Source organism: Gavia stellata, chromosome 3 (genome assembly GCF_030936135.1).
Source record: "Gavia stellata isolate bGavSte3 chromosome 3, bGavSte3.hap2, whole genome shotgun sequence".
NCBI classification, from domain to species: Eukaryota; Metazoa; Chordata; class Aves; order Gaviiformes; family Gaviidae; genus Gavia; species Gavia stellata.
In genome coordinates this window covers 101916074-101940756 of record NC_082596.1, presented here as the reverse complement: position 1 = coordinate 101940756, position 24683 = coordinate 101916074, and positions in this window count along the sequence as shown.

Genomic DNA, 24683 nt, shown 5'->3' with positions numbered 1-24683 from the left:
TTGCGTACATCAAATCTAACCTGTCTACACATATGGACCTACAACTCAGCCGCTGCATATGCTGTTTCTTATGCTGTGAAGAGATATAGGAGAAATCTATGGATACTGTGGTGTGCAGGGGGAGAACTCAGGAGAGTCACATAAGGGAGCTGGGTTTTCTGTCTTTATTTCTTAAAGGGCACATAGGACACAACTGCATAAGAAAGCAGGTTTCGCTGGTTCCTCTGCTTATGGAATAGCGTATTATTAGTAATTGGTCATGATCTATCAATAGCTTTAAATAAAAAATAAATTCCTTTATGTTCCCTTGCTCTTACATAGTAGGACTAGATGAAAGCCTTCAGGCAAAAGTCATGTCCCCATCAAAGATGTGTTTTCATTTACTCTTTTCTATTTCATGTTTGTGGTAGGGCATTCACTCCAGTTATCACATTTCAACTGAACAGGCAGTAACCTCCAGTTGAAGGGTGAATTAAATTAATGAAATTCATTAAATTATATAGTTCTATTACTCAATATAGTCAGGCTTACCCTGAGAAAAAAGCAATGTTTTAGGAAGAACCTGCCAAGAAAGTGACTCCAATTTAAATTAAGGTAGTGCAACATTTATGTAAATACTAGTTTAATCTCCTGTTGTTTCAGTTTATTTTAAACCACTTGGAACTGGCATATACCTGACTGAAATAAAGTGTCCCTGTAGTAGTTTGCACTCAATTAAATCGGTTTTAAAGTGACTTGATCCAGGCAGTGAAGCTTCCTAATGTGCACAGATACTGAGGATTTTCTAGCATGTAAACTAGAAGGACAATGTACCTTGCCTAAATTTGTCCCCCTTGAAAATTAAAAGCTAATGAGCTGCAAAGGAGGTATTTTCTAATCTTTAAACAAGAGATGGGGTATAGAAGAGATGCAGTGCTAAAGAAACAATTTGTTATAGCTCGGTTTCTTTTTTAATTCCAGGAGAGAGGCATTATTTTAGTAGCAATACCTCTGATTTTCTTTATTGTCCTTTTTTCCAGCCCTGTTTTTATTTTTAAAATTCCATGACTATTCCTATTTTTACAGTCTTTTATATTTCACAATAATAGTTTAAAGATTTTACAGGTAATCTTTGTCTGTTGGAGATTTTTTTAAAATGCTCTGAAAATACACTAGAGGATAGAAAAGAATCTTAACAATTTCAAGACAGGAGCCCATTCCTTTATATTTCAGTAGGAATCCAAGCAAAAAATTTTAACAAGAGAGACACTTCAACTACATCTTAATCTGATGGCAGTGAAGTAATCTCTCAATTACATTATCTGACAAAGAGATCTTCCAAGTAGTGTCACAATGCAATAGTAATTGAATTTAGCACTTCTGGTAATACTACTACATTATTTTTTTATAGATTTATTTTTGTCAGCTAGTGAATATTCAGTATCAGACCAGTCATAAATGAAGCTGTTTAGAGGTTTATGTCGTTTCATGTCAATCAGTCAACTTTTCCCTTTGAATTTACATTACATATTTTATTGGTTTTTCTCATCACCTCACAACAGGAATGAAGAAGTTATTTTCACAATAGCCTTTTTACGTTGCATTAGGTATAACATTCTAGAGAAATTATGTTCAATCTCATTGTTATGTTGCATTAAGAATGAAGACCTAGAGATCTTAAACACTTTAGGTCACCCACAGGCTGTGACAGAACAGGGCGAAAGACCGAAACTGGTGAATGAAGGTTGAAGAATTGAATCCAAATCACTGTCATTGTAGGCTAGTCCCTTAACTCAGAAACTCCTCCTCTTTTCTTGTCTGCAGTCAGGCTCTGATGTCAAGAATGAACAAACCAAACCACATTGTGTCATTGTGTCTTTCCCCGAACCTGTTTCTTTATTTGCAAGATGAGATGATAACTGCTTACAGTAGTTCAGTTGTCACTTCCCAGAAGTAAGTAAAACCAAAATATTTAATATCACTGAGGAAATAGCTGTTCAAAACAGTAGCTCTCAATCTTCTTAGATCAGGACTGTCTTTCCTTGCAGTCGAGTCTTGACAGTCTGTGGCAACCTAATAAACTATGCTACCCACTCCCTATTCTTAAAAAGTGCTTGTACCTCAGCCTCCAGTAAAACAGACTCCCCAGTGCAAACCTTTTCTTCAAATCCTCCACCTCAGCTTCCAGCAAAATACCCTTTCATTCCCCTACTCTTAGCCAGTTTTCTCTACTCTTAGTTGAGCCCACTGAAAACTTCATGTATTTCCTTATGTGTCCCATCAGTATTCCTACCTGGTACTCCAACTCAATAGAGAAGCTCTGAGGAAGTGATTATTTCTGTCTCACAAATATTAACAGCCAAGCTCTTTGGCTGCCTCTCGCCAGTCAGTCTCTGCTCCCAAGGGAAGTACATCTCTCTTCATGGATGCTGGTTCTATTGCCATGGTGCATCCCCCCAACTCAGTACAACTCACCATCATATCAAAGAACAGGGAAGGATGGAGAGAAAGAGCCATCCATTCACCACCAACACACTGGAGCTAAAGCCACGGCCTTTGGCTCCCTCCCACTGACTTGGAGTAAATGTTACACATATCACATGGCAATTTGGGGAAAGAGAGGGGAGGAGAGGGGAGGAGAGGCAAGGAGGGGCGAGGAGAGGTGAGGAGACAAAGTTCAGTGACACCAGAGTTACCAGTGTATGCCTCCAGAGTACCTTTCAAGCCCATAGGGTTGGCCTGGCATCATCCTTTACTGGGAAGCAAAGCCTTAGATGCAAACAGACACCTACAGATAGTCTGGGACCATTCTGTTCCTGCAGATGCAGTGCATCTCTTGCTTAGTACCAGTAATAACAGTATCTAAAGCTGGTTGAGGAAATAATTAAAAATGGGAAAAATATATCCTTTGAAATGCTGATTTATTTTTAAAGTTCATTTTTGTTTAACATTTTCTTACAAGATTTAGTAATTAGATCTAATTATTTAATTTGCTTTTTTCTCTAATTTCCTTCAAATTGCAGTGTGAATAGCATTGCTTCTGGGGATTTGCTTTTTTCCAACTTCTTTTAGTTATTCTGATCAACAGAATTGCTAGAAATCACCACCTTTAATACTGTGAGTTGATTACCTTTAAAAACATGACGACAGTCTAGAAATATCACCCATGTCCTCACCCACAGAGATGTGAAAATACAATTTTTATTTCTAAAGCTTTATCTGTTCATCCCTTATCTTCTTAATAGCTAAGAGTTAAACACCAGCAGATTAACCTGCAGTAAAAGTTCTCCATTTATGATAATGTTTAACATCTTATCATTTGCCTTGATGTCTCTGGCTATTGGCTGTTCTTATTTTAAGTAGCTTCTGTAACATCTCTCCTTCAGCCTTCATCAAATAATTTATATTTCATTCCCCTAGCCTTGTTTTTAGCCTCGTTTTCTAAGGTTTTCTAACCATATGCAATTACACCATCTATCAATCCTTGTTTTCTTCCTCCTCTTCTCCCTCCAGTAACTTTAGAACTTGTTGTCCAAAGTCAATCATTTTTGACAGTCTGCATGCGCACAGCTTAGAGCTCGCCACAGCATTGTGTTCATCTCCTTGCCAAGCTGGTGGGTTAGTATTCATCGAAGTGCTACGCGTAGAGAACTGTGTAGGACAAATGGAAAGTATTGCTGGGGGTTTATGGGAGGTAGCAGTTTTGCAGTGGGAGTGTAAAGTAACATAAGGGAGAATTTTCTTTTAGGTTATTGGATTATTTAGATATATATTTTGTAGGAAAGATACTCATATATAGATAGAGATATATATACTTATATATTTATATACATATATCTGACAATTAGGAAAAAAGTGCATATATAGTATGTATCACAATGGAAAAGTATTTTCTATATAATGACATAAAGCAAACTGCTAAATCTTTGCAATAGACAATAAGGTAAAGTACATTTTTGCTAACAGGATGGAACAGATTTTTAGCAGTAGCATTTCACAGAATCACAGAATCATTAAGGTTGGAAAAGACCTGTAAGGTCATCAAGTCCAACCATCAACCAACAAACACCACCATGCCCATTAAACCATGTCCCACAATGCCTCGTCCACATGTTCCTTGAACACCTCCAGTGATGGTGACTCCACCACTTCCCTGGGCACTTTATTCCAGCGTCTCACCACTCCTCCTGTTTGCTGGAACAAAAGGCAGCCTCATTGGACTCTTTGATGGTATGGACTAGCATGCATTATAAGAAATTTTGTAACGTTTTTGATTCATTAAAAACAAGGCAGCACATGAATATACAAAGGAACACCAACTTAAATTTATGCCAGGATTCTGAAAGGCAGTGGCTCTGCCCTGTTCCATTCTGCTTCTGCTTGCACAAGTGTAGTAATATCCAAGAAAGAGATGGGAATAATCAAATAAAAACCATAAATTTTCAAACTCTACTGCAAGATTTGACAGAGCCTACCTGCAAGAGCTTTGTCATACCATCTGACCTGGAAATACTTGCCCTTCAGTTGCTAAACCAATGGCTTGGCGTTGTGACTATGTCTACGGGGCACAATATAGTGCCGTACAAAGATCTCCAGGTGTACTCAAATGGTGGCAATGTGACTTAATGAGAACAGTGCACAGGGAATTCAGTGCAACAATGTAAATATAACACATCCAGCAGAGAGGACATTTTAAAGGCAGCTAGAATATCCTTTCTGCTGTATTACAGATTTGCTATTATTTCTAGAATTGAAAGTGATAAAGCAAAAGAGTTGGGAAATTCTAGGGCTGATTTTAAATTAATTAGCTGAGATTCTGGTAAGAGTGTAGCTGTGGCAATCCAAGATACTGGTGGCTAAAGATGCCAGGAGCTGGGCATACTAAGGAATTCCAGTTCCCTCCTACCAAGATAATATCATGTAGCGCACCTACCAGATTACTGTGGTCCTCATCCGAACGGGGTTGAATAGCTACGTGGCTGCAACTGTGTTATATGATGCAAGTGAAAGCTGCATAGCCTGATCCAATGCAGTTGTAGTTTCGGTCTGGATGATCTCCTTGGTGAAGAATGATGAGCAGGTGGCTGGATAGATTTCTTTAGATCCACAGCTGATACTAGAGACAAGGAGTAGGTTTATGCTTCAATCAAGAAGAGTGGTTAAAATTGCCATAGAGATTCCCACTCTTGTTTTACAAACGTGGTATTTACTATGGGGGGAAGATGGAGCAGAGATTAATTTCCAATATTAGCATGGACCTGTCCAAGACCAAAACTGCTAATGCGTTGCTTATAGCATGTCGAGGCCTGAGGCTGAGCTCACACAGGATAGCTGAAAACTTAGGTAAGCCAATACTGGTAGATAGGATAATTTAGGAGACCCTTATGAACTCCTTCCCTCCAAAAAGACAGATTTAAGAAAGTGAACTAACTGAAGAGTGTTCCAGTTTCAGAATTGATCTCTTAAGCAACCACTACATAGTATAAAGTAATTTTATTAAAACTAAGTGAGAACTTACTGTGGTTTAATTGCATTGATAATGCCGCATTACAAGAGTTTTGAAAACCTACCTTTATCAGTGACAGGAGAAAAAAAGAGCACCCATGCCATGAACCCTTCTATCTCTGTGTTCAGACACTGTGACTGCACCCTCTCTTTTTTTACATTTTCACTTTCCAGTGTCTGTTTTTCCAGCTCTTCCTCAGATCTCCTAGTTACCTGTGGCTACTTTTTTTTAGCTTGTAGGTTATGTAACAACGTATACCAAAAATGTACTTCTGTTTCCCACAAATCATTTGAGATGTATCAGTATCAGAAGTACTACAACATTAGGCAATATGATTTTTACAAAAACAGATCAAGGATCTTGTTTTCTTCAGGGCTTGTTATATGTTGAAAAGTATAATGTTATTGCCAAGGTCCTGTGTTTTAGTTAAAAATAAAATAATTCCAAACACACTGCTTTACTCTTTGCTCTTGTGGTCTTCTCTATTTGGATTTTCAGCAAGCCCTTGCCTTTTATTGTACTATATATGTTTAATTCTCCTTTATTTCTCACTTATAGGTGGACTTTAACATGCTACCATTGATAGTAAAGTATGTATACTGTAGGGCGTTGCCAGAAATCAGGAGACTGGTCAAAAGAGATTTATTTAATTTTTTGCAACATGGGTATGTTTCATAACTGACTGACAGCGTTTTGGAAACTTGAGAATTTCTTTTGAGATGAATAATGTAATTGAGAAGTCTCTCTCTCTGCTTATTCCCAGTACAAGATTAAAGAATGGCAAAGATTTCTCATTTTTATTCTTTCAATTCGATTTTGGAATTCTAGATTTTTATCATAAACCACTTTTACTCAAGTAGTTTTTGGCTTTACAGAAAGCACGGCCAGAAACAAAGCTGAAATAGGTGCATGGGTAAGTATTTAGTTCCAAGCAGTAAAAAAACCCACACACGCAGAGCTTTCCAAGTTCTGGTTCTCCAGCCCAGATGAGCACAGAGGAATGTGGGTGGAACTCGCCCTTCTGCCAAGGGTATTACCTAAGCCCTATTTTGATGGGGATTTAAGTGGTGTATGGGCCTTGCACTGCATGGGGGTGAAATGGAAAATCACAGAAGCCACTGTAGACCTTCCTTCAAAGCAAGGCTACAGAGCAACACGTGTTGATTTCCAGGGCCGGGAGGCAGAAAATAAACTGCACCTCTGCCCAGAAGGAAAGCAGTTGAGTGGTCATGGGGTTACTTCGTGTCCTTGTGTTCGTTACGTTGATGGGACTGGTGCAACCATGTTCCTATCTGATTGGCTCAGAATGGGGCTCCAAGAAAAGAAAAGCCCAGGTTTGCTTTTTCTCAGCAGTTGTAGCCTAAAAAGGTGTGTCTGCATTTTAATGTAATTCTTAATGAATACCAGAAACTGTTTTAATGCCACTTTGCAAAAGATTAAAAGAGAATGTCTGAAGGGGATAATGTGAGCATGGGAGGATTATATTTCAATAAAATTAATCCCACCTATAAAGGAAGGCTGTAACAGTGTCCACCTGGACAAATCCAATTTAACTTTCTGACAAGCAGCATTGAATTTGTTCCATGCATTTGGTTAAGAGAGAGCAGAAAACGAATAAAATCCTTTTCACGCTAGGTGAAAAGACTTAGAGGACTGAGGATTCGGGAGGTCACAAATTACAAAATGCCTCTCATTTGCTAGAAAAAGGATCTTAAATCCTGAAGTTTTAAACAAAAGCTGTCACTGATCATCCTAGATAGGCAAGGACAGTGGGATGATTGCTGGGACTGCTGATCTAAGTGTTTCGCACAGACCGAAGATGAGCTAGGAGGAGCAGGGAGGAAGGAGTAGGGTGGGGACTCTTGCTATTCATCTCCTCCAGAAAAGTAGCAAAAATGTGGTGAAACCCCACTACTTAAATGCCTGATCAAAAGCCTGAAGCTCCTTGTTTCCACCACGAGAGAAAATACTCTCAATCCTAACAGACCATTACACATGCGTACAGGTTTTAGAACCTTCTTCCAGGCTCCAGAGTAGATGCTGAGGAGGAAAATAGCTCGCTCTCTCTCGTGCACTCTCTCTTTTTTTAAGAAATACAAGGAAATGTTGCTTCTTGCCAAGCAAAGAGGTTAGTCAGCTGAAAACAAAGCTTTCCAGGCTGCGCCCTCACATGTTGCTGCTTGTGCAGCTGAAGCACCTGTGCTCCCAGCCGCCAGAGGCTTCCGAAGGGAAGCGGCCCTTGGCCACCCCCTCCAGGGCTGCGCCCCATGGATCCCCTCCCACCTGCCCCCCGAGCACCCTCCCTGCCTCCCCCCACCACAGCAGGCTGGCTCGCACATGGTTAGGCAGACAGCTAGTCCTCCTCACGGCTGGGAGGGGAAGACATCAGTGTGGCCCAGGGTTTTCAGCCTCATATGCTTCAGCTGCTAGTGCGGCTCTTCAAGGCTGATGACTTAAGTCCAGCTGCCCAGAAAAGTCAACATGCCTAAAGAACAGGGCCCCTGGAACTGTTCTGTAGGGTCCAACTGTCTGTGAAAGACATTAGGATCTGGCTCCTGATGGATCTGGAGGTGAAAAACCCACAAGTCAGTAGCCCGACTCAGCTCAGTGGGAGAAGATCTAACTGATGCCTCTCACTTTGGTAGAGCCAGAAAATTCCCAGAGAGCAAATGGTGTCCATGGAGCAGGAAGCGGTACTTGCAGCAGGTGTTATATGTTGCCTAGTCTTGCGTTAAAGCCCTAGACAACCATTCTCTTCTCAATGAGGAAGTGGTAACTAATAAGTATGTCACTTGTAGAAAATATACACAGGTAATATATGCTAAAGCCTGTAACAGAACAGTTGTGCTATTGAAGGAAAACCCTGTCCCAAGGGTGTGTGCCAATACATCATCTCTCCCTGGCACACGAGATGTTAGCTCTGTGCAGTGAGGGAAACAAATTTCGTGAGAAGAAAATTTCTCTTGACACAACTGGGTAACCATAGCTTGATAGCCTCATGGCTCCTGTTATGCTGTCCATCAGAATCGAGAACAATGTTGATGTCACAAAAAACAACTGCTGCACAGAAAAAAAGTATCTCAGCTCCAATACTTTCATTTAAAGTCACATCTTCCACGGGGATAACAAAGCTGAGAATGATTAAGAGCCGACATAAAAAAATCAGTCTGAGGTAAACAGAGACTTTCTGCAACCTGTTCTTTCTGTCATGGACTATATGCAGTTTCTTTTTAGAGATAATGACTATTTGTTTAGGTATATTAAAGGCAAAAAAAGTAAACATACTATAGTCCTGACTACCAAATTGTTCCTTTTATAATCAGAAATACCTAATTCTGTGCCTCATGTGTCTATTTTTAGATAATCTAACAATTAGCAGAACTGTTTAAGCTAAGCGCATGTCTTTCAGAAATTAGCTCCAGTGATAGACCTATTTGCATCAAAACGGATTAGGAACTGAAGGATTAGGTCCAGAGTCATGGGTCTCCATCACTGATCTTTGCTTCTGATGTTCTTTTACATGTAGCATGTTTGTTCTTCTAAGAGCATTAGATAGCTTTATGTCTCTTCATTCTTGCTGTTTTGGCTGTGGACCATTGCTAACATACAACTCATTTGCCTCAGCTTCTCCTCCTGCTTGTCTGTCCAAGTCTTTAGCTGAATGTTAGCATCTGAGTAGCAGAACAGCTTCCAAACCATGTCAATTTGGTGATAAGATTGATGACATACTTTGAGATCAATTAGTGGAAAAGACTGATAATATAGCATTCATGAAAGACTGTTACTTGAACCTAACCTTACATATTAAAGGAGGGCTCTTATTCTAGCAAGCAAAATTGAGTTGGTTATTAATAATGCAAGGATGGTTACTGAGGGAAATACTTAGCTCATATGAGTGATACTTATTAGGAGAGACTGAAAAAGCAGAATTCAAATGGGATAAGTGCAGCTTAGTGCTTCTGCTTAAAGCATTACCATTGCAAACAGAAATCTCCCAGATTTATATTTGTGTTTTCTTTTATTTGCCTGTGGCCACACCACTTAGGTCTGAGATCTCATCAGCTCTTACAAAGTAAGCAGAGTCCAGCCAGAATAGAAATACTTTAAGAGTAACAGGGAATGATGCTTCTGTTTTTCTTCAGAGGCAGCTTTTCTCTTATGGCAGCACTGACCCTATGGATTACTCTGATAGCAACGGCACTGAGCTGCAGGTGATGCCAAATAAGAAAGAATTCCTAATTATGTATTATTACTATTACTATTGAAAATCCCAAGACTGCTTTTTCATGGCAGACATTGGGCTTTGATAGGCAGATGAGACTTTGCTAATATAGTTGCTTTTGTAGAAAGGAGGAGATTATGTCCTTGTACCCGGCTGGGGGCACAGAGCAGAAGATGCAGCCCTGCAAGAGAAGGTACACGTTTTTGCATTCAGGGCTGTGGGGTGAAAATAAGCAAGGGCCTCAAGAGATAGACCTCTGAATGAAGGCTGACAAAACAAGTGGATGAATGTTTCAGACAGAAATCAAAGTAAGCAGCACAATAGCTAGTCATACCTGGGGTCCCTCTTTCGTTGCCAGCATTGAAAACACTCTTTTGTTTTGCTGTCATTAGATACTATGACTGTGCCTGAATTCCTTTAGTAAATTCAAAGATATGGATATGTCTGCATATGTGTTCTAGTCAACAGTATGTTGTCCTTCAAAAGCATGATCCACAGATTATTTTCAGTATCTTTTTAAACACTCAGGTTACTTAAACCAACACAAGTTATTCTATACTGTTCTGATTTAGAAAAGTCTCAAATTCGAACCATGCTTGTCTAAAAGTTTTATACTATGCTTAGAAAATTTAATGAGTTTTAACATTGATTTAATCTGAACAGGAGTAAGCCCTAAATGCTACCTGTGCTCATTGTAGCACTGTCAGACATGAAGGACACTTCAGATCAAAGTGGGCAACATGTACTAAACTACAAGTCAAAAAATCCAAACCCACAGTGATCTGCCCCCAACTATTTTCTCTTATCAGAGTACAGGGAACAGATATTTTACCATAGTTGTGTGACAGGGAGTTTTCTGTAAGGTATTTTGAATGCAGGATGTGGCACAGAATTCAGAGGAAAAAATTAAATTTGAGTTGGTAGAGAGAACTAGAATCTCTTAGAAAAAATATTCATAATGTTTATATAGAAAGATACACTAAGTAGGTCAAGTTCCACAGAATTATTTATTTATCATCTCTTCTGTCCTTCCTACCTATAAAACAGACACACTGACTGCTTCATAATGTGTTATCATTTGAAAATTATTTGTTTACAGTTTAATGGTACCAAAGTAAAATATGCAGTATTAAATTCAGCTTTTAAAGATAAGGATGACAGGTGAGTTTAAATGTATCTGAGGTTCAGAAATATTTTCAATTATACCTGTCTACAGTTTGTTTGGCTTTTTGTAATGACCAGTAAATTTTATTATCGTGTTTGTGACACCTTAAAACAGTTTCAGTTTTCAAACAGCCAATGTCTCCTGCTCTCTGAAAACATGGCCCCCTTAAGCAGATAGAAGACAGAAACTTCAAAGAGTGAATGAAAATTCAGTTTATAGTTCCCATATCTCTCCCTCACATTCAGATTCTCAGGATTAATATTCTGAAAACCTTTTAACCAGTAAGGAGCTACCCCATGAGGTTTATCATTCACAAAGCCAGACCATATGCTTCACTGGAAAAGAAATATTTCCAGCTAGCTTGTGGAAGAATAGATAACTTAGACTGAAAAGAAAGGACACTCTAATGTCAGCTGTAAAGACAGGTATCCCTTTAAGAGTGTTACATAGATTTTATCTAAAAAGGTTTTTTAGGTCATTTTTAGTGGTACAGAGATGTGCTGTCACAAAATTTCATCTCACTTTTGCTGGTGTAATACAGAAATAATACCACTGAAATCATTAGGGTTACTCTGCCTTTATATATAGAAAATTTTGCGCAGTCACAAAAATGTTTATTTCGTTTTGCTCTGTGTACAGTCTGACAGACAGTATTGATAACAAGGCCTTTGTCTTTCCAGATGATAGGACTAAAAAGCAAGGAAAAAAAAGTGTCAACATTAAACTAATAAGCAACAGTTAAGGACTCAGTTTGTCTTCATCTTTCTGAGAATGAAAAGCCCAGAATGGAGTGCTCTGAGGGTGACTGGCACACTAGATTAGAACTTGCCAAAATTTTAGAGGAAGAACACTTATTTCCCATTTCAGTAACATCTCAATATATGTAACCCAAATTCCAACAGCTTACTTAAATTTTTTTCAGAGCTTTGTTACATGAATAAGTTACCATGAGGTAAGCAAGGGTGATAACTTACTTTATGCCAGTGAAAATGGCTGATTTGTGTATCATTCTTGTATTTATATATTGTATATCATTAAGCAATGTAACTTACCGCTTTCACTGTAGCATAGACTACCTCACATTTACTAAATAATGCAAGTGTGCACCCTGGCAATTAACATGCAGTAATAGAAACATTATAAGTTCATACCATTGTTTCTTCTCTAGTAACTTTCTCATGGGACTCATGGGACTATACTTTGCACAGCAACCTCTTCACTGATTTACTGTCCATTCTTCAGCAAAGTGTCCTCTCATGTAAGCACACGAAGGAATAAATGTTTCCGATTCCTTTCCTCTTCCTTTCTGCTTCCCTTAAGGTTAATTTGTAATATTTATTTGTTCTTTCCTATATTTACATAATCTTCCACATCATTATTCACAAATGTTAATACTATATATTTTTTCTTCAAAACATCAGTGTAGATGTTGAATGACCTAAGAGACGCAATAGTCCTTGGCTTTGTTTTTGTAAATATAGGTTTCAGCTGTGTTGATTTCTGGGCTTGTGTTATCCAAGTTCTAATCTGTTCGAACTCCTCCACGTTACTGCTTTTGACCTCCTTAAGGTTGCTGGACTAATGGCATACCCACATAGTATTTTTCAGATGCACATGCCTCATATACCTATCATTTAGGCTGGACATACTATGCAGCACTGTAAGCCTAGTGCTAAGCCCAGTTTGCTATATGCTGCTGTTCAGAAGAGCATTTTAGGTCAAGCACAGAACTGCAGTAACCACAGCTACCCAACATCCAACCCGTAGCCGGTTAGCTCAGGCTGTAAGCAAGACTTGTGCAGACTTATCCCAATGGGATTAAGAAGACGCTCTTCCTTTAGTTTAGGTATCAATTCACTGAGCATATTTTCACTACATTTTACTTTTGAATCAGTTCTCTAGCCCAAATCTAACCCAATTTACATTCACATTATTGAATATAAATCCAAGCTTGACCCTCCCCTAGCTCACCCCCGTAAACCTGCCAATCCATAAAGGGCCATTCAGTGAGATAAATTGGGGTTCAGGCTTATATATGAAAAGTATGTATCTTTTGGGAACGGATGGAAGTAAAAGGTCATTGGAACCAAAGAAACTTCTCTTTCCTCCATACCAGCTTCCTGTACCAGTTGAGTGGCAGTATTGCCTGCTGATTCTAGGGTCATGCCTCCCCAGGCAAGGTGGGGATAAACAGCTCTTGAGACCCAAATACAGTTCTCCCTCTCCCTATGCTTCTTCTCAGTATCATCCTAGTTAATATTTGCACTTAATGCTGCTCAGCTGCCAGAAAGAGTAGGAACTGAGTAAAGGAAAACTTCATTTAGCTCTAGAGTTCTCCACCTCTCTCCATAGTGGAAGAAATTCCTCAGTGCTAGCTGGCTAGCAGCACCTAATAGTTGTTTCAGTCCTTCTGGCCACCCAGGAAGAAAAAAGAGAACTCCTCAAGCAAGCTCCCATGTCACCTTAGTGTGGTCATGGAAACTACTGTCCCCGCTCACCTCACCCTCCCTTATCTTCTCCTCTGCGACCAATGCCAGACTAGACACTGCCGTGAGTGTTCAGTGGACTGGCTGTACCTGAGTTTAAGCCCTGGCTTAAAATACAGTGCAAAAATCATTGATCAGGAGTCACATAGAACACTAAAATCACCTTCACATCCATCATCTGGAGTCATTCTCTGGGTATCTAATTAAAAATCCATTTCCTAAACTCTGAGAAATACCAATGTGCTTGATTCTCAGAGGTGAAAATATTAAAAGTTAAATAAATAGTAGATAAATAATCAGGTCACAATTCCTTATACAATATTTCCCCCGTCACAGAAAAAGTATGCAATTTATATTTGTCAAGAGGCTGGAAACTGTGGAAAAAGAACTGAAATACCTCCTCTCAGACATTGTTCTCGTTGTACAAACAGTCTGCAGCAGGAAGACACGCTGGAGGAGGCTCAGTCTGCTATTGAGCTGCAAAATTATTAAGTCAAAGTATTCCTCATCTACTTAGTGCACGACTTACCCACTGTCTCTATGATTTTTATTTAGGTGATTTGTTTGTGGTGATTTGCATATCTTCCAAAAAAAAGTGACACCTGAATTTTCACAGTGTTACCTTGAATTATCTCTACTAATTAAAACTATTTTGCTGTAATATTTGTCTACCTTTTAATGCTCTGGCTTTTTTGCCCCTTCCCAAAATTTACCCTGTTCGTGTAGGACTCAGACACTTTTAACTGTCTTAAAATTATTCTAAATACAGAGCTTGAGTTTTAAGACACTACCAAACCCATGATCAAGGGGAGATGAGAGAACATCTTTTCAAGTACAGTAGATGTTTTCTCTGTCTCAGTCACATAGAGGAAGAAGCAGAGTACATGGAGCTGCCAATTTAAAGACGTGGGAGATGAGGCAGTACATGTAAAAGGGGGACTATTGATGCTATGTCTACATTAGCAAGTAGTGTGGACATGTAGAGTGGAAGAGTTAGAGCTGAGAACCCAGTATCCACATTGTACACATTTCAGGGTTCATAGCTTGTGATGTAAGCAGGACAACATAGCTCTGATGTTTCTGTACTCATTTCTGCAGTCTTCTTCATTCCACTCATTATTTGTGAGGTATAACTGCTAGAAAGGCCTGCCTAGGCATGCTGTGGGAAAGATGCTGAGGGCAGCTTCTTCATTATCAGATGGGGTGTTTCCACCCTTTCTGCAGAGTCCCATGCTTAGAATAAGTTCATCAGTGTGAAATCTAGGAATAAAAAGACCCTTTGTTTTGTTGCTCTGAGCAGAAGTTTTGGGAGGACCAAAAACTGATGAACTGGGTGGGATTGCAGTCCAGTTTCTATGCCCAAAATAATACAAGAAAGAGTAAGATCTAATGAGACAGATCTGAGGACATCTTCTATTAATAATGCAGACATTTGGATCATCTTCAAAAGCCATTACTCTGACAAACAGAGTCCACACATTTTAAACTGTAAAGAAATTTTAAAATACATCCAATCTTTTCTGTTATTTTTTACTAGCCCTAGTAAACATTTAGGAGTCTGTGCTTTATGACATATTGTTAGCACTTTCATCACATAATTTCTTAATCAACACCTGTTTGGAGAGGTTCTGACACTTGCTTCTGGTTTGCCTCAGCAACCTTACTGGTTTGCAGAATAATAAGAAAATAGCATCATAATCAAAATAATACAAAAAGTAACCTATGCCTTTGCAGCATCTGATGTGTATTATGCTTTTGTGAGCAATACCAAATCTCCTACAATATCATCTTGAATGGAAGAAAAGAAGCAACAGGATGATCAATCAAGGCTTGATTCAGAAAGTCATGTGTTAAACAGATTTTTTCAGCCTAAAAGCAGTCATGAAATTGAGCATGGAGCTGCAAAAACAAAAAAAAAAGGTTGTTATAAACATAATAAATTTCCAGAAACTATTTGACAGCATCACTGTGAATAATTCTGGAACATATTTAAATCTTGTGTATGCCAGAAAAATTAATGTCACTGAGTCTTCATATAAGATTCAATCTAAGGTAGAATCAAGGTAAGCACATGTTAAAAGGTTTAACATAGACTCTGTCAAATAGGAAATTTTTTGTTGGTATTGTCATTCATTCATTAAGAAACAAAGATATGGTTTGCTGTAACACATACATTGCCCAGTTCAACAACAATACATTCGGAGACTGGGATTTTGCTGACAACATAGTTTTTCTAGGGAATAGCTCAATTAACTTGCAAGCAAAGATTTGAAGCATCAAAAAGATTGAGTTAAAGAAACAATGATGAAAAACACCTAGCAATAATTTCAGTAGTTCCAAATCAAGTATTATCTTAAAAGGCAAAGGAACAAAAGAAGTAATTCAGTTTGCATATCTGCTCTGGGCAGCAACCCAAGAATATGATCATGGTTGTACTGGGTCTGTGTAGCTCAGTATCCTGTTTCAGATGGGGGTGGGGGTGGAGGTTCTAGGCTCAAAGCTATAAGTTTTTCTGCGCCATATTTTCTGACGTTCTTGTGGAGACTTGGGTTCATGTCCTACTCAACATCAGAACTTAACAGACATAATCCTTCCTATTGGTGGCAGTTCTTCAGGTACACACCAAAGGCAGTGATCAAAAGCAGATGTCTGGGAAAGAGTACAAAAATGGAACAAGCATATAATGATACTTTTCCAAATACTCTCCCAGCAGCCAGCAATTTGAGGAAGTGTCTGGGAGACAACAGGAGCGGAGAGGATATCACACTCTCCTTGTGAAAGCAGCATGGCAAGGGGCCCATCTCAAGTACCTGTACACAAATGCACACAGCCTGGAAGCAAACAAGAAGAGTTAGCAGTCCATGTACTTGCAGACCTGTGGTCCCATTGGGATTACAAAGACATGGTGGGATAGCTCACAGGATGGGAGTGCTGCAGTAAACGAATACAGGCTTTTCAGGAAAGACAGGCTGTGAAGGCAAGGAGGAGGGGTTGCGCTCTGTGCAAAGGAGTGGCTAGAGTGCATGGAGCTTTGCCTTGGGATAAGTGAAGAGCCAGCTGAGACCTTATGGCTAAGAACCAGAGGACAGACCAACACAGGTGATCTTGTGGTTAACATGTGCTACAGACTGCCTGATTGAGAAGAGGAAATAGATGAAGCTTTCTTTAGACACCCAGAAGCCTCATGATTGCATATCTAGGTACTCAACCACCCTAATATATGCTGGAAGGACAATAGGGCTGCGGCAAGCAATCCAGGAGGTTTCTGGAACAGATCAATGACAATTTCTTGACACAAGTTATAATGGAGCTACTCAGAGAAGGTGGTCTCCTGGGCCTCATACTCACTAGCAAGTCACTAATGTAAAGATGAGCCATCTTAGCTGCCGTGACAATTAGATCATGGAGTTAAAAATCCTGAGAGACAGACAAATAGTAAGATCACAACCCTGGAGTTCAGAAGAGCAAGTTTTGGGTCAGGGATCTGCTCAGTAGAATCCCATAGGAGACTACCCTAGAGGGCAAAGGAGCCTAAGACAACTGGTTGATCTTTTAGTAGAACTTCCTCAAAATGCAAGAAAGATCCATTCCAATGAGCAGAAAGTTAACCAAGTATGGCAGAAGGTAGCTTGGGTGATTGGAGAACTCCTGGCTGAGCTCAAATGCGAAAAGAAGGTACAAAGAAGGAAGGCTACCCAGGAAGATTATGGAGACATTTCTTGAGTATAGAGGAAGGAATTAGGAAAACCAAAGCTCAGCTGGAGTTGAAACTAGCGAGGGATGTGAAGTGTAAGGGGAAGGACTTCTACAACTACACTGGCAGCAAAAGCAAGGCTGAAGAAAAGGTGGGCCTGGTGCTTAATGGGGGAGGAGACCTAGTGATAAAGGATATGGAAGAGGCTGAGATATTCAAAGGTTTTTTGCTTTTGTTTTTGCTGGTTAGGTCTGCCCTCTGACTGCCCAGTTCCCACTGCCTACTAACTGAGTCAGTGGGAATGTAGAGGGAGGTACAATTCAGGAGCTCTTAAGCCAATCAAGCACATGCAAGTCTATGGGACCAGATCAGGTGCATCTAAGGGTATTGAGAAAAGGCAAACATCATACCCATCTTTAAGAAGGGTAAGAAGTACGGGGAGTACAGACCGGTCAGCCTCACTTCAGTCCCGTGGAAGGTCAAGAAGCAAATCCTCTTGAGAGCAATTTCCAGTCACAAGAAGGAGAAGGTGGTGACTGGAACAGGCAGAATGTATTTACCAAGGGCAAAACATGTCTAACCAACTGATTTTCTATGATGAGATGGCTAGCTGTGTGGGTAATGGGACAGCAGTAAATGTTGTATGCCTTGACTTTAGCAGGTCTTTGACATAGTCTTCCATAGTATTCTTACAGACAAATGAGTAAGATATGGACTGGATAAGTGCATGGTAAGGTGGGTAAAAATCTAGCTGGACCATCGAGCTTGAAGCTCAGTGATCAGCAGTAAGAAGTCTCAACAGACAGCCAGTTACTAGTGATTATCACTCAGGGGTCAACACAGGCAGCAAGACCATTCAAAATCTTTATTAACAAGCTGGATGATGGGCTAGAGTGCTCTACAGCAAGTTTCCAGATGATAGCAAACTAGGTATTGTGAATAAGATGCCTGCCTCCTGTGTATTTTTATAGCTAGATAAGTTCAAAAAATGGGCTGAGAGGAACCTCATTAAGTTCAATAAAGGCAAAGGCAAAGTCCTGCTCCAAGAATGGAATAACCCCACGCAGCAGCGCAGGCTGGGGGCCAACTTGTTAACAGCTGGAGACCAGCTCACCTACAAGATAGCTCAGGCAGGGACTCTCTTCTTGGAGGTGCACAGTGGAAGGACAAGAGGCAACAGACACAGCATGAAAGCTGGGAAATTCTCACTCAATACAGGGAAAACAATTTTTACTATGAAGGTGGTCAGATGCTAGAGCAGGTGCCCATAGCAGTTGTGGAATCTCCACCTTGGAGGCATACGAGACCCATCTGGACACAGTCCTGGACAACCTTCTCTACATGGGCCTGCTTTGAGCAGGGGGTTGGACTAGAAGGTGATCCCTTCCAACCTATGTGATTCTGTATTTCTAATTTGCAGCTTAGAGACACCCTGAGCCTGAGACAGTTTTAACGTAAACAATAATTCTCACTGTTTCACAGCTCTGCAGCTTAACCACATGCTTTGTGAAGAATCGCTTCTTTCTTGGTTTGAGTCTGCTGCCTTCTTTTGTTGCCTTCTGATTCTTGTATCAGAAGAGACAGTGAATAATTAATAATTTCCTTCCTTCTCCATGCCACTCAGGATTTTATCAGACTCTGATGTTTCCTCCTCAAACATCTATTCCAGGATGAAGAGTGCTAAGCTACCTATTTGCTGCTTGTATAGAAGTTGTTCCCATGTTCTTTTAGCCCTTCTCTAAACCTTTTCCGGTATTACTGTCCTTTTTTTTTGGGGGGAAGGGTTCAGCAGGTCCTTACACAGTATCCTAGAAACAAGTTCAACATGGGGGCATACGATATTCTCTGTTGTATTTTCTAATATTTCCCTAACAATTCATAATATTAAATTTACTTTCTTGACTCTTATTAAGCATTGAGTTAACATACCCATGCAAGCCAAGAAAACATCCAAAAGGATATTTTAAAATGTTATCATCTATATTTACAAGCTTAAACAAATTTGGTTATCAAGAACCTAGAGCTTAAGGAACTATCTATCAGTTTCCAGTTGAAAATTTATTCCACCACAATATATGTATGTGAAAGCTAGAAAGCCAAAAGGGGTAAAAACAAATGTCTAAGCCTCTTCAAAGTCAAATGCCTGAATAAAGTAGTAGGTATTACATGCCCACATCCATCAGAAAGTTTAGCAGACCCATCTTTCCAAAATTATCCAGAAAGGAAAATAGAAATATTTGGGGCACATGTTAAGAATGAGGCCAAAGCATGTGCCATAGCGTACTTGTCACTGAGCAGCTGGAGGAACACATACAAGAGCCTAAATGAAAAAATCCCCCAAATATTACTCAGTGAGGGAAAACTTATGGGACTAAACAATGCCAAGTACATATGAAGATCAACCTGGAACACTTGACAGTTGTATTGTGAACCTTTAGTGATTTCTAATTTTTCAGGAAGGATTAAAAATCTGGCTGATGACACAGCATGTACTGCTGTAATAGGAAGGTAACATAAATAGGAGTCAATGAAACTACCTTTGTTTACATTTTCTCATGATCATATCCTATACCAATCTCATGGTTTTATAATCTAAGACTCCATTCTTGCAAATGGCCATTTGCAAATGGTAATCTGCTGTACCTGTACACGTTAAGTTCCAACTACATCAAGGAAAGGTAACAAATGGAACAGAGAGGATGTATTTCAAGGTTTATAGCAATAATGTTACCTGGTTTCTTTGTTCAAGCATTTAGAGAACTTGATAACTCAGTTAACAGCTGTTTGTTTTTTTTTTAAATTGACTCAATTTATGTGGTTTTCATGGAAGAGGCAAATCTTAAAATAGGGATTTGAATGAGCAGAATCAGCCATTGTGGTTTCTCCAGCTATAACAAATTGTTCATGGTTGTCAATTAAGGAGTTAGATGTCCTCCCTTGATTTGCTATTGGCTAACAATCAGTACTTATAGTTGAAGAAGTGTTGTAAACATGATTGGCTGCTTATTTTCATAAAAATGAACAAGAGAGCTAGCAAGAAAAAACTGTTACCTGCCTCTTTCATAACTGCATCTATAATTAAGACCCAGGCTACCTGCTGTCCTCAAAAAAAATTGGATCTGATTACTTATTTTAATATAAATACAAACTATGTGCATTGGTTTTGCCTTCATAGTGGCTAGGCAGCGCCCAGTTTCCCAGCAGGATGGCAGGCACATTCCACATAATGTTCCCTCCTGCTGTGCTATTCCGTTCCTTTAGTAGGAGGTAACAGCAGAATTAGTAAAAAGGCAGAAAAAAACCCCGTATTAGAAAACCAACCTCTTCACGTTCCAGCAAAGCCAGAGGGAGTATCACATACAGGTACCTGCACTTTCACACCCACACTCCAAAGGAGATCAAGTGTTTGACCATCAGTCTTCAGAAGGCACTTTAAAATCCTGTGGTCCGGAGGCAAGCCAGTGGAAACAAGACTGTCAGAAACATCTGTTCTAATGATTTTTAGAAGTCAGTACATTTATTAATCCAAAATGGACATGACTTGTAGAACATATATCTTGTTTAAAAAAAAGTAACTTTTTTAGGGATTACAAACTTTGCTGACAATGATAATGTGTTGACATCATATACTGAGATTTCTGCAGGAAATTTAACTTAATCTTGCATAGCACTCTCATTGAAATAATCTGTGCTCAAAACAAAAAATCAAAGAAGCTTACATTACGTAGATTAAAAACATGGTAAGAGTACGTAGTCATAAATGGTGAGCTGTCACCCTAGTGCGGAGGTTACTTGTGTATTCATCAAGGAGCTACGCTGAGCACCATGATGGTCAATATTTTTGATAAAGATCTGAAGAAAATATGAAATCTTTCTCATAAGTGTCGCAGAAGACAGGAGCTGCTGCAGCATGCCAACTCCTTGGCCATACTCATTATCTGTTTCCTCTGTTTGTGCTGCATGGCATCTTCAGTGGAAAGTTCTGTGAACGGTCTGACTTCTGTACTACAGATGTATTTTCTCCATTTCAGTTTTGCTATCTTCAGATGGAACAACTCTGCTTCTCCAGTTCAACAGACTCCCATATTCTAGATGGCTTCTTTTTATCTGTAGCTTGCTTCTTAAGCCTTTCTTCAGTTCTGTTTTTACTTGTTTCTCTGTGATGGAAGTCACTGGTTTAATCCAAGAGAAAACTGACAAACTATGAGGTACTCTTCCCCTCATTTTGGCTAGTCTGTTCTTCCTCTGCTTCAACTACATCTTCTTCATACTAAGATTTCTAATCTGCTGACCTTCTCTGACCCTATTAGTAACTCCTTGCAGATCAGGATGCATTCTTACCCATTCATATTACTCCCCTGCTTTTCTCATCACTTCTCCATCTTCTTGATCTTTCCTTTCACAATAAAAATTGTGTTTTATTTTCTCCCATTTCAAAAAAATCCAGTCTTTCCTCCCTCTTTCCACTCCTTAAGTTCACACCGCAATTTCTGTCAGGAGTCTCATGCCCCGACTCCATCCTCCTTCCAGTTCAGCTGAGTTTTCATAACCTTTCTGTTCACCTTTTCATTTGATTGAAGCTACAGTCAATATTACTATATTGATCTACACCTGCTTAAGGCTCAAAATCAGTACCCTCACTTGTCTCTTGCCCTTAACACAATAGCAATACTCTTCTTTTGAATTCTTTTCCTCCCTTAGCTTCAGTGACTTCAGTAACTTCAGATAACGCAGGAGTCTCATCCACAAGCACAAGTTTAACTACCATCTCCATGCGGAGAAAAAAATTTATACCTCTACTTCATCCATAACATCTTGGCTTGTCTTTAAACTTCAGCATCTTCTGATAGCTATCAGCTCAAATGCAGTATGACTAAAGCATCGCACACTCTTCTCTTCCCTAGTCAGTCCTTACAATTTCCCTCATTTAGAACTTCTGTGAATAATGTGATCACCAGACTTGTCAGACAGGCAGGCAATGCAGACAGCTTTTTAGGTCCAATAATCAGATTAAGTTTCCATCTTGCATATTGTTTCTGGAGCCTGTAGATAGCTACAGAGTTATAAGTCTTTTCCAAATTGTCATACTCTTTACCTTCAAACACTACAACCTTTTTCTGCTGCCCTTAATAGAAACAATATTCATACTACTGCTGTAAAGACCTTTTGTTCTAGGCTTCATTTCTTTTTGACTCTCCCCACTGGTTCCTTCTTTGCTATCAAATCAAGAATAAGTTCATTTTTTTTAAAGAATGCCTTGCAGGCATATTCCCATTTTTCAAGCCATTTCATTCATTCTCAGTATGTCAGTTCCTGTCTGCAACTGACCAATTATTCCAACATTTTCTTCCATATCTGCTAAATAAAATTACCTACATGAGTTTTCTTGAGTTTTCTTTTACTGCGTCATAGGTTTGAAAGGATATCCCTGCAAATGACCACCACACCTGCCATAGCAGATGTGCTAGGTATAGGGAGATCCCGCAGCAATTTCCATCATGGGCAAACCAGACTTAACTCGGGGAAATTAATTTAATTTATTGCCAATCAAAAGTCAGATTAGGATAATGAGAAATAAAAACAAATCTTAAAACACCTTCCCCCCACCGCTCTCTTCTTCCCGGGCTCAACTTCACTCCTGAATTCTCTACCTCCTCCCTCTGAGCAGCACAGGGAGATGGGGAATGCAGTCGGTTCATCACGGGTTGTTTCTCCTTCTTCTTCAAGGGGAGGACTTCTCACATTCTTCCCCTGCTCCAATGTGGGGTCCCACCCATGGGAGACAGTCCTCCATGTAGTTCTCCAGCATGGGTCCTTCCCATGGGCTGCAGTTCTTCACAAACTGCTCCAGCGTGGGTCCCTTCCACGGGGTGCAGTCCTTCAGAAGCAGACTGTCCCAGCGTGGGTCCCCCGCGGGGTCACAAGTCCTGCCAGCAAACCTGCTTCAATGTCGGCTCCTCTCCAGGGGGTCACAGATCCTGCCAGGAGCCTGCTCCAATGCCGACTTCCCACAGGGTCACAGCCTCCTTCAGGCGCATCCACCTGCTTTGATGTGGGGTCCTTCACAGGCTGCAGGTGGATATCTGCTCCACTACAGACCTCCATGGGCTGCATGGGGACAGCCTGCCTCACCATGGTCTTCACCACGGCTGCAGGGGAATCTCTGCTCCAGCACGTGGAGCACCTCCTCCCCCTCCTTCTTCACTGACCTTGGTGTCTTGCTGTTGTGCAGCAGTTTTTTCCCCTTCTTAAATATGTTACCCCAGAGGTGCTACCACCGTGGCTGATGGGCTCAGCCTTGGCCAGCAGCAGGTCCGTCTTGGAGCCGGCTGGCAGTGGCTCTATTGGACACAGGGGAAGCTTCTGGCAGCTTCTCACAGAAGCCACCCCTGCAGCCCCTCCGCTACCAAAACCTTGCCACACAAACGTAATACACATTCTGGTCAATGTTGTTTATACCGAAGTAATATTAATAACACAGGAATTAGTCCTGATGTTTTTATACATACTGCCCACATTTTAACATAATGTAGGAAAAATTCCAGTTGCTGGTAAAAGATGGAGTAAATATACTTCAAATTACTCCTTTGTTATTATTGAGTACTTTTAATTTTACTGATACTTCAAGGAAGTTCTCTTAATGGATTTGCTTTCAATGTGAGTTATTTTGAATATATTTAAAAATAATTATGACCACTTTTCTTATTGCCTTTCTTTCTTGATATGCAATCTCATACGCACATTTCACAAATAGTTCAGTGTCACCAAAATGGACCAAATTCATCTTCTTTGCAACTTCTTTGGTGTGTTAAGTCTAAGATAAAATGATGCAGAGGAAAATACTGTTAAATCTGTCTTTACTGACCAATGCTTCCCTGTCTGTGTAAACACAACAAAATCTATTCACTCACATACCCTTCTCTGTTTCATGACTGACTATTATCCTCCAGTCTGTGATAGGCTCCTTCTTTGTTAGTAACTGAAAGTCCTTTTGAGGTGTATGGAGAGGTATACAGAGAATATGAAAGATGTATAAAATGAAAATGTCTACTCAGACGCTGCATAGAGCAAACAATTTGGTAGTTTGTATGCCATTCAGAAATCTTGCCTTTCTACATGTCAGCATCTCATCCAAATCTTCTGACACTGGTTCTGTGCTCCAGAAGTCTCTTCCCTTCAGTGCTGAGTGATTAATTTAGCTTGTCAGGAGGTAACAAGACTTAATGTTTCTCCCATTGTCTTAACGCGGATCAGCTTCTCTCAAAATCCCACCTTTAATAATGAAACCCTAATGTTTCAGCAAGGCTTATGATCAATCTCACCTAATTCCACAATATAAGCTTTTATATCTGAGCTAGTCATATTGGGCTCACTCTAGTCAAAAAAGAAAGAGAACTGATAGGGAATAATTCATCTGATCTATTTTAAATATCTACCTTATGCTTAAGTAAATCATGTCTAGGAGTGTCATTTTCTCTATCATTGGTTATAAAAGAAGTCTAGACAAAAAGCTCAAAGATAGACACTGTTGACATCTGCTTCTGGTCAGACAAATCCTACCTCTGGTTCCATTTGTACTTTTACAGAAATATCAGTGATAAAACTCAGATGTCTCACTCTAACATATTAGG